Genomic DNA, 18,389 nt, shown 5'->3' on the forward strand with positions numbered 1-18,389 from the left:
ACACACACACCAACACACACAATGCCAGGGCTCTTCAGCACGTGCTCACAGACCCAAGCATCTCTGTGAGGAGAGGACCACAGGCTGTCCCTGGAAACAAGTCTCCCCTGGGGCCTGTCCTCCCAGAACGCACTGTCAGACCAGGCATCCAGCCCCAACCAGCTCCGACTGCGTCTAGCAATGAGCCAGAGAGAAAACCCACAACCCACACAGAGGGTCCCCCAGAGACCAGGCAAAGTCAGCACCTTGAAGGTGACAACTCGAAGACAAGCACCTAGGTCCAGTACTGCTGACACCCAGGAGAGGGCAAGCAGCTCCCCACCCTTACCCTCTCAGGTTCACCATCTCCTGCAGGCAGGATGAGTGTGAACATCCCCATGCACACCCCTCAGACCATATCACCCCACACACCCCCTTAGACCACATCACCCCACACACCCCCTCAGACAGTATCACCCCACACACCCCCTCAGACCACATCACCCCACACACCCCCTCAGACAGTATCACCCCACACACCCCCTCAGACCCCATCACCCCTCACACTCCCTCAGACCCCATCACCCCACACACTCCCTCAGACCCCATCACCCACACACCCCCTCAGACTCCATCACCCCCTCATGCTCCCCTCAATCTCCAACACTCCTCCGCATTCCCCTCAGAACCCAATACCCACACATATATTTTTGTCAGACTCCCACAACCCTACACACACACCCTCAGACCCCGACATCCCCATACACATTTCCCTCAGTCTCCATACAAACTCCCCTCAGACCCCTCAGCATTTTCCTCATACACACTGCCCCCCAGACCCAGCACAGATTGGGAAAATCCTAGATCACTGGGCCCAAAATGGGAAGGAGCTTCTGGGAGCCTGCAGAGTGCTCCCAGGGGGCATCAGAGCTCAGTGGGGTGGATCTCACTATGTGGGAGCCCACAGTAGAACACGGGGCAGGCTTCACCAGGCCTTCTCAGTCTCCCTCTCTATGCTCTTAACCCCGGTGTTCTCTGGCACATGTTTGTCTTGGTGAAAGAAATCACACTTGTAGTTAAGGCAATTTGCTCTACACTCACTTTGGGAAAGTCCTGAGACTGCTAACTCCTCAGGCCTTCTGAACCCTCAGCTCTGTCTGTGTTCGTTCTCAATCCAGTTTCTAAAACAGACCCAGGGAAACACTGCAATTTCTAAGCCATTGCTGCAACAGAGCAGCGGGTTCCACCCAGGGATGCTGGACACAGACTGGGTCCTGAGGGGGTCAGCTCTCTTTCCAACAACAGTCCAGCTCCCCAAGGGGAAACCAACACTCTCCCCCACCCCAATCCTGGCCCACCCACCAGCTCCAAGAAGCCCACCAGTCAGCCCTGGAGAAATGCCTGGTGATCCTTATTGCACTCTGGCGAGTTTCCATAGGAGGAAGCCGCAGAGGGGACCTCAGAGCTAAGCAATGGAAGAGAATGCAGCCACATGCACCTGCTTAGCCCTGGGTGAGGCCACCTGGAGCAGATGCCCGACCCTCCACTCCCAGGCCCTGGGTGAGGCCGCCTGGAGCAGATGCCCGACCCTCCACTCCCAGGCCCTGGGTGAGGCCGCCTGGAGCAGATGCCCGACCCTCCACTCCCAGGCCCTGGGTGAGGCCGCCTGGAGCAGATGCCCGACCCTCCACTCCCAGGCCCTGGGTGTGGCCTCCTGGAGCAGATGCCCGACCGACCATATCCAGGCCCATGCGTCCTTCCTACCAAACTTTCTTGAAACTAGGACCCCTTCATTCTGAATGCCGCTTTTTTCTCCACATGGGCCAGCTTCTTGGATTATCTGTTCAGCACACAGACTGAATAACTAGTCAAATGCACACTAAACTCGGAGTCCATGGGACTAATTCGGGGAGCAGTACTGATGAAGTCAAGTGGCTTCTCGGCTCCAGCAGAAACTCCCAACAGCCTCTACTACCAGCAGCATCATGCCAGACACACGACCTCACGTACTTGTGTGTGCTGGTCAGGGAAGGCCACACCAGGCAGGACTGGCATCAGGCAGGCAGCGCAAAGACCCATCCGTGGTCCTAGGGCCCCAGCTCCTGAGTTGGTGTGAGCTTGGAACTGGGGGTGGCCTTATCAGCTCTTATAGGGACAGCATGGCCATATTTGCATAAACAGAAACCGAGGCTTATTATTCAGAAAAAGTTGTTGCTTTCAATTCTAGTGCATTGTATTATTTCAGACTTTGCTTAGAATGGAAATTTGCATGTATTTCAGATAGAAAGTCAACACTGAAAGATCACTGCACAGTTGTTTCTTAGGCAGGAGATGTGTGTGGACATGGCCTTTTCTCAGGCTGTTGGGAGGCACCACCAGGTGACATTTACTCAAGCCTTGGAAATCCAACAGAACTCGGCATTGAGGCCCCCCCACCCAAGCTTCATTCAGCAGAGGGGAGGGGTCCTGAGGTCATTGGTCCAGGGCCTCCCCCCTCCGGGTCTTCCATGTGAGGGACATCCTAATAAGGATACCTAGGCACCCTCACGTGGAATGCTGGCTCAATAGAGCCCCTGGCAGGTCTACAAGTCTGCAAGAACAGGCGACTTGAGGGAGCTGTCCGAGGTGCTGACGATCTCCTGCCCCTCCGGAGACCTGGATAGGCATTGGGGCCAGTTTCCATTACTGCTGGTCTCTAGATGATGCTGGCCCCCACCAGGTGCCCTCACATCCCAGGGTGCTCCTAACATGCTCACAGCCACCTTTACTACAATCCTTAGGACTGCATGTGGCAAGTGGGGTACTGGAACACCAAAAGAGCAGGACAGCCTCCCGCTCCCTAAGAAAGACAGAATAACAAGTTTTGGCACAAGCAGAAGGATGATTGAGAGACCCCAGTGGAGTGGACTTCTCTGGCTGCCCTCTGAAGGAAAGCATGTCCCACCCTGACCTCAGAAAAGTCTTGACTTTGCACACCAGATCACATGATAAGACTGGGTGTGTGTATCAGAAGGACTGTGAGCAAAGGCACACCCACGGAACTCCATGACTCGACTTCAAAATGACACCAGTGTCTCAGAATCCGCTGTCACTTCTGACTCCTCAGCAATGCAATTCTGTACAGCAGTCAGCTACCACGTGACCAAGGTCCTCAGTAGTCAAGAACTCTCTGTATCTTCAGCCTGGTGACAAGCCAGACGTTTCTGGGCTATCAGACTTCCTGCTCCTTCCTCTCCCAGAATCAATCACCCATCCTCCTTCCTCACAGAATTTCCTGAGAATGAACCCCCCGGCACATCAGAGAGTCTAAAATGTCTCCACGGCCTGACTACTTCTCCTCCCACCTTTGAGGGGGCAAAGGTGTTTTAGCTTTAGTGGAGAAGGGAAGGCTTACAGGAAAATCCAGTTTTTCTAGAAAATCCCATCTCCCGTGGCCCCTCCTGGGTTGTCTATGACCTTCTCCCTCTGGGTGCAAGGGAGTGAAGACCAAGGTCATTAAGGATGAAGAAAACCACCTTCTCTGTAGCCAAGACAGACAGGGTGCTCCTGAGACACTGAGCCCTTTGACCATGAGTTCAGATGCAATTTCTGGATGGCCAATTTCTGGGTCCTCAGGTTTTCCATAGAAAATCAGAAAGTGATTACACAGATAGAAAAACAGCATAAGAGCAGCAGGAAAACATTTTCCAGCAAAGAGGCAAAAAAAGTACACCTTAATAAGACACTCGAGATGCCAAGAAGCTCAGCAGGCTGGAGTCCACTTGTATGGGGGTGCACAACCCCACAAAGTGCCCTGTGCCCCGAGATCTCAGGGCAGACAGAAGTTCCAGACAAGACATTTAAATCTGGTTCTGTTTGCTCTCAAAGAATGCCAGGAAGGTCTCCACTGAATGTTTCCATTCCTGATGCTATCTCCTTAATGCAGCCCCACCAGTCTTGGGGGGCTTAGTTAGGCCCACACCCCTTCTCCAGAGGAGCCTTCATAAACCCCTCCTCCCTGCTCATCCCCTTCTCCTAGCTCAAGAGATGAAAATATCCCCACGGGAAAGGGTAAGTCTATTTTTGACCAAACTGAGCTGAATTCAGGAGACGCATCATTCCCAGACTGAGCACAGGACTGCTGCTCTCTTTCATGTTTTAAAAATATTCATCAGGAGAACTGAGCAGAGCAGGGGAGTCTGTGAGGCTGTGGTTTCCAGAACCACATTAGTGGCGAGGATGTAAACCCCCCAAGGATGGGATGAGTTGCTCAGGGTCCCCATACTCTTCCTGAGAGGCACTGGAGAGAGAGCCCACAGTGGTCAGACCACAGTGCCAGGGAGGTGGCCAGGCCACAGCTTGCTAGGGCCACCCCTAGGGTCTGACCTGGAGGAGTGGGCTGTTCTGCCTCGCTTGCTGACCCAGGCAGGTTCACTTTTGCTGAGGCAAACTTGGAGCCTAGGAGAGCAAACCTGACTGCAGCAGCCTCCTGGGGTCTCTGAGGATGCCTATGGCTTCACAGGAAGGAGGTCATGTGACAGGAGAGGAGACCATGGGCATTTGGGCAACTTTCTCCTGCAACCCTGCTCATGCCCAGCCTCGTATCTACCACTTCCATTTAATGAGGGAGTGTCGCGGTGCACATCCAACTTTCTGACTCTGTGGGTCAGCAACACCCAGTTCATGATGATGGGTATCTCAAATTGCACGGTGACTTGGTGCCCATGGTTAGGTATTCAGACTCTACTAAGGCCCAGAAACAAGCCAAAAAGCTATTTTCAAGGCGAGTAGTTAATCTGCAGTGGTTGGCAGGACTTTGCTCCAAATTCCTAAGGGTCTGCACTGTGATTCACCAACAGAGGCCAGCCAAGGATTCCAAACTGCATCTCTACCTGCCCCTGACACTTCGAGCACATTGGATCTGTTGGATCCTATGGTCTAAGCAACAGAACTGCTTGACAGCCAGTTTGTTGCAGTCTTAACCTGTCGTGGGCCCCATTCAAAGTTAGCAGCTTTTCAAGTCACTTGATAAACAGGCCAGAGTAGCACACCAACTGAGGGATATGTCGCCTCCAAAATCCAAAGAGGCCCACCAGGCATTGTGGGAGGGACCAGGTGCAATAACTGACCCTTCACTTCAGTGGGATATCTCAACATGCCCACACCACTGAACCCCTAGGAATTTCATAATGTGGAAGGTGCTTGATTTTTGCTTGAATTAATTTCCCACCTTATAACATGCAGATAAGGAGCCCTGGTGGCGTGGTGGGATATGTGTTGAGTTGCTAACTGCAAGGTCAGCAGTTCGAAACTACCAGATGTTCCATGGGAGAAAGATGAGACTTTCTGCTCCTGTAAAGATTTATTGCCTCGGAAACCCTGTACAGGGTCACTATGAGTCAGAACCGACTCCATGGCACATAACCACCACCACCACATAGCATGCAGACAAGGAGCCCTGGTGGTGTAGTGGGATATGCGTTGAGTCGCTAACTGCAAGGTCAGCAGTTGGAATCCACCAGTCGCTCTGCGAGAAATAAGACAAGGCTTTCTGCTCCAATGAAGACTTACAACCTCAAAAACCCTCTACAGGGTCATTATAAGTCAGAACCAACTTGACAGCACATAGCCACCACCTGCATGTAGATGGTTTACCAACAAGTCTAAAGTCCTTGATGCTTCTTCCTTACTGGATCCAACCAGCATAATGCCATTAATGCAATGGACCAATGTGATGTCCTGTGGAGGGGAAAGGTAACCAAGGTCTTTGAGAATGAAACAATGGCGCGGTACTGGAGAGTGAAGCACCTTGAGGTAGGGCAGTAGAGGTGTACTGTTGGCCTTGCCAGTTGCAGACAAACTGCTTCTGATGATCCTTAGAAACTGGACTTGATAAAAAGGCACTGACCTTTTTTTCAATAGCCACATACCAGGTACCATGAGATGTATTCATTTGCTCAAGTAATTAAACCACATCTGGAACAGCAGCTGCAATGGGGTCACCACCTGGTTTGGGCACAGACCAAATAGAGGAGTTGAATGGAGATGTGGTGGGAACCACCATCCTTGCAGGCTTCAATCCCTGATAGTAGCACTCATCTCTGTAACTCACCCTGGAATGCAGTATTGCTCTTTTATTAGGTAGAGGCAGTTCTAGTAGCTTCCACATGCCAAGGATCAAGAATCTAATTCAGGGCTTCTGCCAGTTGCTAAGTATGACTATTCTGATCCTGCATTCTGGAACTGGAGAAATCACTACAGGATGGGTTTGGGGACCCACTGGACCCACTGTGAGATGGACCTTACCTAAGACTCCATTAATAATCTGACCTCCAAACACCCCTACTCTGACTGGTGGGCCATGGCGACATTTTGGGTGTCCTGGAATTAGTGTCAATTCAGGGCCAGTGTCCGGTAATCCTCAAAAAATCTTGATTATTTCTTTTTCCCCAATGAACAGTTACTCTTGTAAAAGATTGCAGGTCCCTTTGGGGAAATCTGGGAGAAAGACTATACATTTTGGGTATGTGATTCCTCAAAGGGACCGGCCACCCTTTCATTCAAGGGGCTGTAGGTGTGTAAACTATAAACTGGCTCGTCTGGGAATTAATTAAGAGGCTGTGGTTCTCTATTCAGGTGATTCAAGTTAGAATGCCATTCACTTGACCTAAAATTCTTCTGCTTGTACAGAACAAATAAATATTTAGTAGGTTTCCCATCTGTTTCACTCCTAGGGACTCCCTGCCTACATAGCCAATGCCATAAATCCACACGAGTCCAACTATTCTGATTACTACTTTGATTTTTCTGCCCAGTATGGTAACCACACCCACCTTGTCTTTATCAATTAAGCACTGCCACTTGGTATAATCAGTTCCATTGCATTTAGATGTCTTAATTCAATTAGGGCAGCTCCCACTGTCAAATCTGATTTACATAAAATTATAGCTACCACAGCAGTCTTCAAGGATGCTGGGTCTCTCTTCTCAAATTCGTTCTTCACTGTTGTGGTAAAAAGGTGTGTCCTTGGGACACTCCATCTGTGCATCTTCGGGTCCATCCTGACAAATTCACTCTAACAGGCCAATTTCCCGGAGCTTTTGGATACCTTCTTCTACAGAATACCAAGGCAGGTTCTGGTACTTAAACTCGATGTATTGCAGTCCACGCTTCAGTGAACCAACCAAATCAGCTCTTAGCCCCTCTTCTAACCTCTCACACTGAAACACTGAATGAAGAACCCGTGCTGAGTGGGCCCAGACCAATCAATTCAAAAGAATCCAAGCTGATGTTCCTTGTGCCTTCCTCCCACACTCTTAATGGCCACTCCACACATATTCTCCAGGTTTCTGTTTGCACATATTAGAAAAATCAAGTCGTTCTTTTGGAGTGGAGCTCACTTCTTCCTGAGTCATTTTTGGGGTTTTCTGGGACTAAAGTCTAGTTATAGGTCTAGAAGCAATAACTGGTGGAGGTGTTTCCTGGGAACATTCAACATGTCTTACAAGACATCTACCTGGTGATGTCCCAGATGGTGCCTCAGGCATCATCTCCACAATTCATGCTGAGTTCATCCCATCAAGAGTGGGCAGAGGGGTAATGCTTTTTACTGATAATGGAGGAATCTCTTCAGATGGGAGGGGTGAGGCTGTTGGCAAGAATGATTCAGGGAATTTATGTGCTCAGTGTCCCCACCTTCCTGATTATCTACCCACATGTCCCCATCCCAAGTTTCAGGATCTCATTTCTTCCCAATCAATGCCCTCACTTTAACGTCAGACACCTCCAGGTGGGGAGTTCAGCTGGCATTGTGACTCAGCCACTCTTACAATAAGACTCTGGGTTTGGTTTTAGGCAATACTGGCTTTGCTACTACAAGAAATAAGGCTTTCTCTTAGGGCACACTGGACACTTTGAGGTTTTTTATATGGCACTTGAGCTGTGACTCCTTAGTCTTGAGCTCATCCTTTTCCTTTACAACTTGGTCTAGTGTACACAGGACCAACCAACCAGCTTCTGTATATTTCTCACCCTGACACCATTGCAGAAAAGTATCAGACACATGATCAGCCAGAGCCTTGATTCTCTCCAAGATGTGATCTATTGGTGGTGATATTTTGAAGAATAATATTGCCACCTCACGCCATGAACCAAGATGGACAGGTCAGATGACAAGCAGACAGGTCAGGCAGTTAAGGTGGCTGGATCCTGAGGACTCTCAGGGTTGGCAGGCAATCGAGCTGGCTCAAATCTAAAGGGCGGGAAGTCGGAAAATAAGCCAGACTCAGACTCCAGACCCAGTAGAAAGCAAGCAGGCTTTGTCCAAGTGTTCAACTTATTGGAAGCCGGCCACATCCCAAGAAAACTTCCTTTCAACTGACTGGTTGCTTCTGGTAGCTCCAAGAACATATTTGTGGAACCCAGGCTGGGAAATGCTATCTTGAGAATTAAAACATCACCATGAGACAATGCCTTTCCATTGAAAATAATCCTTGGGGAAAAATAAGTTTAAGGGCTTGATGGTCTGAGGGATATTGATTTCCCCTGCCTACTGTTGTAAAATAGACATTTAAGTGCGATAGAAATGAATACTGGGAATTATGATTACAGAAAGCTTATAAGCCGTCTTCAGCCTATAACTGATTAGATTAGCTAAAAGGGAAAACAGCATTTGCTCAGGGAAACAGGTTTCTTGTTACATCTTTGTGGAGCATGGGGCCTTAGGTGGAATCCTGAGCCCCACCTGGAACCTTGAGAGGGGGGACATTTCCACTTGAAAAACAGACCAACCCAAAAGGGCTAGAACAGAAAACGCATACTGAAAGATCATCAGAAAAAAAGCAGACTGTTTGGCTGTTAGAATATCAAACAAACTGTTTGCCTTGGAGGCATCAAGGTAAGAAAAGTCAGCCCACCAGGGAAAACCCCCTTCTAAGACTGAAACTCGAAGGAAACCCATGAGCAGACTAGAACGCTCAGTGGTGACCACCCTGGTCTACTTGTGAGTGGAAGTGGGGGGAATGCAGCAATGAAGACCTGGGCTAAGTTTAGCCATGTTCTATAGGCACCCATTGACTTTGAGATGAGAAAGAGAAGAGGACAGGCTGGCTGGTCTGAAGGGAAATGTGTGAACTCCTGAGCCCATGGACACTGACCTAGCCACTGGGGGCTAGAGCTAAAGGTGAAGTGTGAGGAAGCATATATGAGCTCCCAAACTTGCAGACAGTATCCATTTGATCAGCTTGGATGGCTAGCTGACCAGAACTCGACCAGATGAAGATAAAGAAGTTTGATTCTGTGAGCAAGCGTAGATCGTTACACTGTAATGAACTGGACCTTTGCTTATGGATGCAGTTGCTCAAAATTCCAACCAAAATGAAAGGATTCCTCATATCAAGGAACAAGCTTGTTTCCTCAGTAAACTGGATAGATACGGATGAGCTGCTTAGACATTGGCTACCTAAAATGGGGGGGGGGCACTATAAAGGCATGAAGTGTCTGGCTTACAAGTTTTCAAGAGGGACTTCAGTTTCAGAGCGTGCGGGGGAAAGTAGAATCCCCACTGAATGGTTTAGTTTTCCTCTTGTCTAGATGGGTTGGGTGAAAGGAGGTAGGGATGCGATTCATTGGTTCAATAGTGAGTAGTTGTTATCATATCTAATTGCAATAGCCACAATTGTAAAGGTAAAGGTTGTGTAACAAAAAGAGGGGAGTTCATCTTGCTTTCCAGGAACAGAGGACCCTAGGACCATCAAGAGAGAAGAGAATGAGCTGAATGTGGGATTCTAACCAGAGAAGCAGTGACACCAGAGATGGAGGAAGAAGTAAGTAATGGCATGGAGATTGAGCAGCTGAGGACTCTAGACTCAGGGAAAGAGAAAGGCTGTGTACTGGAGGCCAGGAGACTAGCTTCCAGAATATGCCCTGTGGTTGTTTAAATGATTATATATCCCTGTGTGGTTTTGTTTTGTTAGGTTTTTTTTCATACGCTAGAGGGTAGACACATGTTGACATGGGTGATGGGGCAAGCAATATACAAGTGGAGGGAGGTTGGTAGAGAAAAGATGCGGTGGTGAGACACACGGAGGAATGCAGTGGTGAATGGGAATAGAGGTCAATGCTGTTGACTGTTGGTGCATGGAGGGGATTGCAACCATGTAAGGAAGCAAAGCATGTAATTTGTTAAATATAAAACTGATGATTTGCTCTGTAAACCTCCACTCAATTCACAGTAAAGTTTTTTTTTTTTAAACTTTAATAATAAATGTAAAGTCATTGGTCTTTCAGTGAAAAAAAAGTGGGGGGGGACTATAAAGCATGAAGTGGTTGGCTTACAAGCTTTCATGAGTGCTTAGTTTCAGAATGAGGGGGATAAGGTAGAATCCCCACTGAATAGTTTCCTCTTTTCTAGATGGGGGGTGATGGTGATAGGATTTTATGATTCAATTGTGAATAACTGTTATCAGGATGAATTGCGACTGCCACAAGTGTAATTGTAGAAGACATGTAACTAAAGGGGGGCGGGGTAGTTAATCTTTCATTTTAGAAACAGAGGACCCCAGGAATATCAAAAAGGAAGAGCATGAGTGGAGTGTGAGATCCCACCTAGCAAAGCAGTGACAGCAGAGATGGTGGCAAAACCGACCACGGGGAGAGACAGAGCAGCGGAGGGCTCTAGGCCCAGGGACTGAGGAAGGCTGTTTGCCTGCAGGCAGGAGGCTGGTTTGCTAAATGTGCCCTTTGGACATTTAAATGAATATATGTTTTTTGTTTGTATGCATGCATCAAATAATTTTGCTTTCATTTGTGAAAAGTAAGATGTAAAAGGGGAGCAATGGGGTGGAAGCAGGACAACTGTTGTTACAGGGAGGACAGTGTAATCATTGAGATAAAACAAAATGTAAGATTGGTTGAAAGTAAAGCTGATGGTATTTTCTGTTTCCTCTCATTCAACACACAATAAAAAGTTGAAAATAGAAAATCATCCTTGCAGATGGAAAAGGCTTTGCTTTGGAGCTGATGAGATGGTTTGTGCAGGGTATCGTCCAATAAAAACACAGAGGTCTTTCTAGTATTCAGAGGCTCTTCAGAGGATATGCAGAAGCTTGGGTTCTGCAGAATAATTGTTGGTCAGAGATGTAAAATAACACAGGATTCCTTCACAAGCACTAAGAACAAATGATGGGAAGACCTGTGAGACCAGCCGGTGAAGGGCGGATTCTAACACTCACCTGCCTTCAGGAGAGGCTCCCGGCTGCCCCCCGATGGCAGAGCCCTGTCAGTGCAGGCCCAGGTGAGAGGAGCAGCAGCTGGGGAGAGGTGCTAACTCCGCGTAACACTCCAATCACACTGTGCTTAGAAAGAGTCTGGGCTGTGCTTAAAATACCCACGAGCCGAACTTCAGAGATGCCAAATGGTTCCCACAGTGCCGCTGTAAAGAGCTTCGCAAAACCACCCACTGCTGACTCCCAGAGAAAATTAAACTCACACGGCCACCGTGCTCTCCAACCGGGCCGCGTGTCCTCCGCAGCGCCACCCCAGAAGTCAGGAGCTCAAGTCCTCTGCCGACAGCTCCTTGGTGGTTTCCTTCATTGGGGGGAGGGGGAGGTCCTCTTGGTGGCCCATGAAGGGGCCTGATGCCCAATGAGGCTCAGGTTGCTTGGTGCCCGTTCACGACTGAACTGTGCTTCTCTCTACTGTTAGTGTGGACTGTTTATTTAACTAAGGGCCACAGTCCCCACTGGGGACCACGATGACTAAACATACACTGAAGCCCCACTTGTGGGAAACACAAAAGTCAAGTTACTGAAGATGCACATGAGTGTAGGGTCCATCAGTTAAATGATTGTCAGCCATGATCCTACTCAGTCCTCCTTGCCACCAGGGGGAGGCACAGGACAAGCAACTTGGCTCGTTCTTGAGGACTCTAGAGTGAGAGGGGGCAGGCTTCAGGGTGAAGAGTGTTCATGCTTTCTGCTTGGGGGGCTGCCCCAAGAGGACCACCCACCACCAGTACTTGTGCCTCCACAAAGAAGATGCTGGAAGAGGTCAGGAGGGTTGCAGCTGGTGTCGAGTTAAGGTCTAGACAAGGCCACGAGGGGGATATGTTGAGACCTCCAAGATCCCAGGTCACCCCACACATCACAGCCAGGATATGCCTGAGAGCTTATTGGTTGGTAAGCATGACCTGGAGGAACCCCAGAAGTGCTCTTGCAAATTTCAGTGGGAAGTAGGTGTCAGAGCCATGAGAGCTACAAGTCGTGAAGGTGGCGGCGGGGACCCAGAATGTGGAGACTCGGGATGGCGTGTCTGCAGTCTAACGTGTGAGAGAGCAAATGAAGACGCCCCTGGGCCTGAACTGATGCACACTTCCCACAGTGCCACGCAGCAGGACTGCTGGGGGGGCGGGGGCCTAGCTGGCTGGGAATGGTGGGCACTCAGAGCCAGCCATGAGCCCTGCAGTCAGAGGGGAGGGGAGACATGCTCTGGAGGGTGGAGAAGGGCGGTCTTGAGAAGGGCTGCCAGATTTCTTGCATACACAGGGTGGAAGAGGGAGCCGCTTTCAGCAGGAGCCGCTCTGGGCAGGGCTGAGAAGGCAGCAGCTTGTCCTCTGCTTGGAGCATCTGCTGCAGAGCAGGGAAGGGGGGCAGCCTCCCAGAGGCAGGAGGGACTCTGTGGAGAGGAGCTTCCCACGGCTGTCATGGAGATGACCCCACGGCTCGGGTTGACAGCGAGGAGCAGAATCACACAGTCTGACTCGGCTCCTGGCAGTGACTGTATGAAAAAGGACCAGTTGTCACCTCCCACCTCTCCTCCTCCACCCTCCCAGATGGCTTGCTGTGGCTCCCACTTGTCTCCACACACTCAGCCAGGGAGCCAACCCCCCACTGTTAGATGCATCTCCTAGCCCAGCGTGGCCCCTCTCCCCTCCCTGCCCCCACACATGCACAGTCCACAGTCTCCAGGAGAAAAGGGATGCACAGTCAGCAAGCAGCAGTAACCAAGCACCTGCTTGGGTGCAGACATTGTCCAACTCCTGGCTTGCTGTTCTGGACACTAAAGGTATCACCTCTGAAGGAAGTGGCTGAGTGAAAGAACGCAGCCCATGGCTCACAGGTGCAGGCACAGAACAGGAAACGCCGAAGAAAAGCAAGCCCAAATCCCCTGACGTGGTTGTCTTCATTGTCCCGAGTCCATCCCTCGTGTGCAGAGTAGGGCTGTGCCCCACGCCAGGCGTTTCTTCCAAGGAATTTCTGGGAGGACTCAAACCGCCCATCTTCTGGTTTGTAGGGAAGCTTGTCATCATTTGTGCCACCCAGAGATTCCTTTTGCACACAGATAATGTGTCTGATAGAAGGAGGGGACTGCAGGGGGCTGGCTGGGCTATAGGGGGAAGTCCCAGGGAGAGACCACTCTCCAGAGTAGGCTCAAGGCTGAGAGCACAGAACGACGCAGGTCTGCGATTATGGAGTGAATTTTGTCTCCAGATATAGGCAAAAATCCTAACCCCTGTACCTGCAAGTATGGCTCTCTTTAGAAATAAGGGATTTTGTCTCTTCCTGAGATCATGCCAACATAAAATGGGTCCTAAATTCACATCTGGGTTATAAAAAGAGCAGACGACAATGAGACGAAACAGTCGGAGGTAGGGGGATACAGATACATGAGGACCCATCTACAAACAAAGAACACCAAGGATGTCAAAGACACTGAGCACCAGAAGAGAGCCGCACATGGTGAAGACCCCCATCTGGACCTTCAGCCTCCAGAACCATGAGGCAATAGATTTCTGATCTTTAAAGTCATCCACTTGTAGAATGAGATACATATTTATGCCCATGCCAAAGAGGCCACCGAATGGAATGCAGAAATCATCAAGCAATAGCATTAATATAACATGCAAGTAAAATTTTGCTGAAAATAATTTTAAAATGCTTGCAGTATAGTACATCGACAGGTAATTGCAGTGAATTCAAACCGGATTCCTAAGAGGATGTGGAACTAGGGACGTCATTGCTGATGTCAGATGGATCTTGGCTGGAAGCAGATACCAGCAAGATGTTTACTTGTGCTTTATTGACTAGGCAAAGGCTGTGTGGATCATGACAAACTATTGATAGCATTGCAAAGAACGGGTATTCCAGAACACTTAACTGTGCTCATGAGGAACCTGTACATACACCAAGACACAGTCATTAGAACAGAACAAGGGAGTGCTGAATGGCTTAACATCAGGAAAGGTGTATGCCTTTCATCATACTTATTCAATCTGTATGCTGAGCAAATAATCAAAGAAGCTTGATTACATGAAGAATGTGGCATCAGGATTGGAGGAAGACTCATTAACAGCCTGCAACATGCAGAAGATATAACCTTGCTTGAAGATCAAAGATCACAGCCTTCAGTATGGATTGTACCTCAATGCAAAGAAAACAGAAATCCTCACCACTGGACCAATAAATAACGTCAGGATAAATGGAGAAAAGATTAAAGTTGTCAAAGACTTCGTTTTGCTTGGATCTACAACCAACACTCATGAAAGCAGCAGTCAAGAAATTAGACAAAATTGCTAAAAAAGCAAAAACAAAACAAATCTCTTTAAAGTGTTAAAAGAGCAAAGATATCAGTTTGAGGACTAAGGTGTGCCAAACCCAAGCCATGGTATTTTCAATGGCCTCATATGCTTGGGAAAATTGGTCAGTGAATAAGGAAAACTGTAGAAGAATTGAGGCATTTGAGTTATGGTGTTGGAGAAGAATATTAAAAGTACTATGGACTTCCAGAAGAACAAACAACTCTGTGTTGGGAGAAGTTCAGTCAGAATGCTCCTGAGAAGCCAAGATGGCTAGATTTCGTCTCTCATACTTTGGGCATATTATCAGAAAGGACCAGTCCCTGAAGAAGGACATTATGCTTGGTTAAGTGGAGGGTCAGCAAAAAAGAGGAAGACCCCCCCCCCAAAGGATGGATTGACACAGTGGCAGCAGCCATGGGGTCAAACACAATTGTAAGGATGGTACAGGACCGGGCAGTGCTTCGTTCTGTAGTACATGGGGTCACTATGAGTCAGACTGGCAAGATGACACCGAACAGCAACAACTTGTGGTATTTCTGGCAAGGCAGCACTGGATAACTAAGACATATGATGAACAGCAAAGCCATTTCTCAGGCTGAGAGTTTCTCCCTCCAGTGACTGTGACTATCCTCCATGTCCACAGTCATCTGTAGCTGACTATATGGACCTTTCCATCCAGAAACATGTCCCCATGAGCTGCAGTCCAGGGAGCAGACTGGGAATAAATTCAGCAGAGTAGAGGTTCCAGGTGTTGGGGTTCACAGCGAGCAAAATTCTTCAAGGGATTTATATTCTAATGGGGAGAAGAGTGATCAATAAAATAAAAACAAAGATGGGAAAATAGAGAAAATGGCAAGATTATAGATTTAAGCACAACCATATTAAAAGTTATATTAAATATAAACGGAGTAGACATTCCAATTAAAAAGCAGATATGTTTTTTAAAAAAAAAAAACAAGATTTAACTTAATTATTTATAAAAGAGCCAATTTCTATTTAAAAGCATAGAAATACCAAAATATTGAAAAAGTATAAACCTTGTAAACACTAATCAAAAAGGAACTGTAGTGCCCTGATTAATATTAAAGTCACGTCCAAGAAAAATATTATCAGTGATAAAGAGGGTATGTGTCATATTTAACACAGACAGTATTCAAGGAAACAGCAGACGAAGCGACAGACAGAATTGGAGGTTTTACTATTCCTCTGCTAATTACTGATGGGGGGACAAAAAGCACTAATATCAGGAAAAAATGAGAAGCATCACTACAAACATTAAAAGGAAAATGACAACTCTTTACCAACAGACTCAACAATGTGGATAAAATGAGCAAATTCCATTTCTTTAAAGACACAAATGATCAAAATAAACACAAGAGGAAATAGAAATAATGAATAATCCTATGTCTATTAAGGAAATTTAATTGTCATTAGCGTAGTGGTTACGACTCGGGCTGCGAACCTTAAGGTCAGCGGTTCGAAACTACCAGCCGCTCCGCGGGAGAAAGATAAGGCTTTCTACTCCCGTAAAGATTTACACCCTTGGAAACCCTGTATAGGGTCGCTATGGGTCGGAACCGACTCGACGGCACTTAACAACAACAACAACAACAAAACCTTCCACACAGAAAGCTCCAGGCTCAGATGATTTCACTGGTGACATTTGTCAAACATTTCATGAAGGAGCAACACCAGCCTTACATAAACTCTTTCAGAAAATACAGGTGGAAGGAACATCTCTCAAATCATTTTGTGAGGCCAACATAACCCTGATACCCTAGCCAGACAAGTTTAAAGAGAGAAAATGCAAACCAGCATTACCCTCGTCAGGAACTGTGTGTCTGAAATGTGTCAGCTGGACTGGACCACATGCTCAGTAGGTCAGCAGTTATGTAATGACGTAATCAATGTAGCAGTTACGTGAAGATTTCCCATGATGTGATCCGACTTGACACATCAGTAAGAAGAATTAGGGTGGGAGGCAATACTCTGAGTCTCATCACAGCCCTGATCCAAATCCCAAGTTTCCCTGGGTGTAGCCTGAAACGCTTTTGCATATAAGACATAAAAGGAACGAGAGGTGAGCAGAAATCAGAGGAACGTGCTAGCACCGAGAAAGAAGAGCTGGTAGTGAAGTCTGTCCTTAGCACCTGGGGTCCCTGTTCTGTGAAGCTCTTAGATCCAGGGAAAGAGTGATGCCAAGACACATGGAGATTACCAAGGGAATGCTGGGCCTCCAGATGCTGACAGGAGATCTTTCCCCAGAACCAACAGAGAGACAGCCTTCCCTAGAAGCACACTGTGAATTTGGATTAGCCCCCTAAACTCGGAGAGAATAAATGTGCTTGTTAAAATCATCCACTTGTGATATTTCTATTATAGCTTCACTAGATGACTAAGACATACAAAAATATAGATGCAAAAATCATTCAGGAAATATTGGCAAACTGGATTCAGCAATATATCAAAAGCAACCTAGAAATGCAAGGTTGATATAATATTCAACAGTCAAGCAATGTAATTAAGCATATTTTTAGAATGAAAGAGAATTATATGATCATCCCTACAGATAGAGAAAAAAGGCTTTTGAAAATTTAACAACTATTAATGATTTAAAAAGCAAACACGCAAACAAAAACCCAGCAAACTAGGAAAAGGTCATGTTTGGAAAAGTTCAGCTAACATGATATTTAACAGTTAAATGTTGAACACTTTCTCTCAAGATCATAAAAAAAAAAGGCATGGATGTTTGTTCTCACCACTTCTATTCAATGTTGTGCTGAAGTTTCTAGAGAGCATAGCCAGGCATATGCTTTAAAAGGAAGAAGTAAAACTGCTTTTATTCCTATATAATAGAATTTTGACATAGAAAACCTTGCAGAATCTACAAATAAGATACTAGAAATAATGGGTTTATTAAAGTTATAAGATACAAACTCAGTATACAAAAATTAATTTTATCTTTTAAACCCCATAAGATATGTAGGACTAAATTAAACAAAAATATGTGCAACACATGCACCCTGAAAACTACAAGACAATGTTGACAGAAATAAAGCAATGCTGACAAAAGACCAAAATCAGTGACTTAATGTGCTTTGTACAAGGATCAGAAACTCGTAATGTTAAGAGGTCTATTTTCCCCGAATTGGTCTATAGCATCAATGCAATTCAACCAATGCCCCCACCCTCCCAACTTACACAGCACTAGGGAGAGACAGGCTGTCTTGAAACAACTCATTCCTAAAGAACATGCCAGTCCACTGTGCATGTGTGCATGTACGTGGGTGCCTGTGGGTGCATGTGTGTGTACATGCATGCACATGTACTTTGTGTGCATCTGTGCACCTGTTTGTGTGCATTGTGCATGTGTGTGTTGTGGTGTGGTCTGTATGTATATGCACATGTGTTCTTGTGTGTGCACACATCTGTGTATTGTGTCTGAGGGTTTCTGAATGTGCATACATATGCATATGTGTGTCTGTGTGCACCTGTTCATGCACATGTATCTATGGGGGGGGAGAGGGGGTTGCCTACACTGTGAGCATGCATGCACCAGTACATGCATGCCTTGTGTGCCTATTGTGTGTCTGTGATTGTGCATTGTGTCTGAAGGTTTGTAAATGTGCATATGTATGGAGAGTGTATACTGTGCATGTGTCAAGTGTGCATGTATGTGCACCTGTGTCCATGAGGGTGTGTGCTTATGCATGTCCACAGTTGTGTACATGTACAAGTGAGTGTGCACATACATGTGTTGTGAGAGTGCATGTGTGTATGATGGTGTGTGTGGATGCATACATTTGAATATGTATCTGAGTGTGCTTGTGCATGCATGTGTGTCTGTGGGGTGCAT

At 47.2% G+C, this 18,389-nt stretch overlaps 1 protein-coding gene across 1 annotated transcript in view; it reads right to left on the minus strand.

Annotated features, from left to right (window-relative positions):
• STK32C (serine/threonine kinase 32C) overlaps positions 1–18,389 on the minus strand; it is a 58,369-nt gene that overhangs the window by 27,196 nt on the left and 12,784 nt on the right. The gene's annotated exons all lie outside the window — the stretch shown is intronic.

Source organism: Chrysochloris asiatica, unplaced genomic scaffold (genome assembly GCF_000296735.1).
Source record: "Chrysochloris asiatica unplaced genomic scaffold, ChrAsi1.0 scaffold00105, whole genome shotgun sequence".
Lineage (NCBI taxonomy): Eukaryota > Metazoa > Chordata > Mammalia > Afrosoricida > Chrysochloridae > Chrysochloris > Chrysochloris asiatica.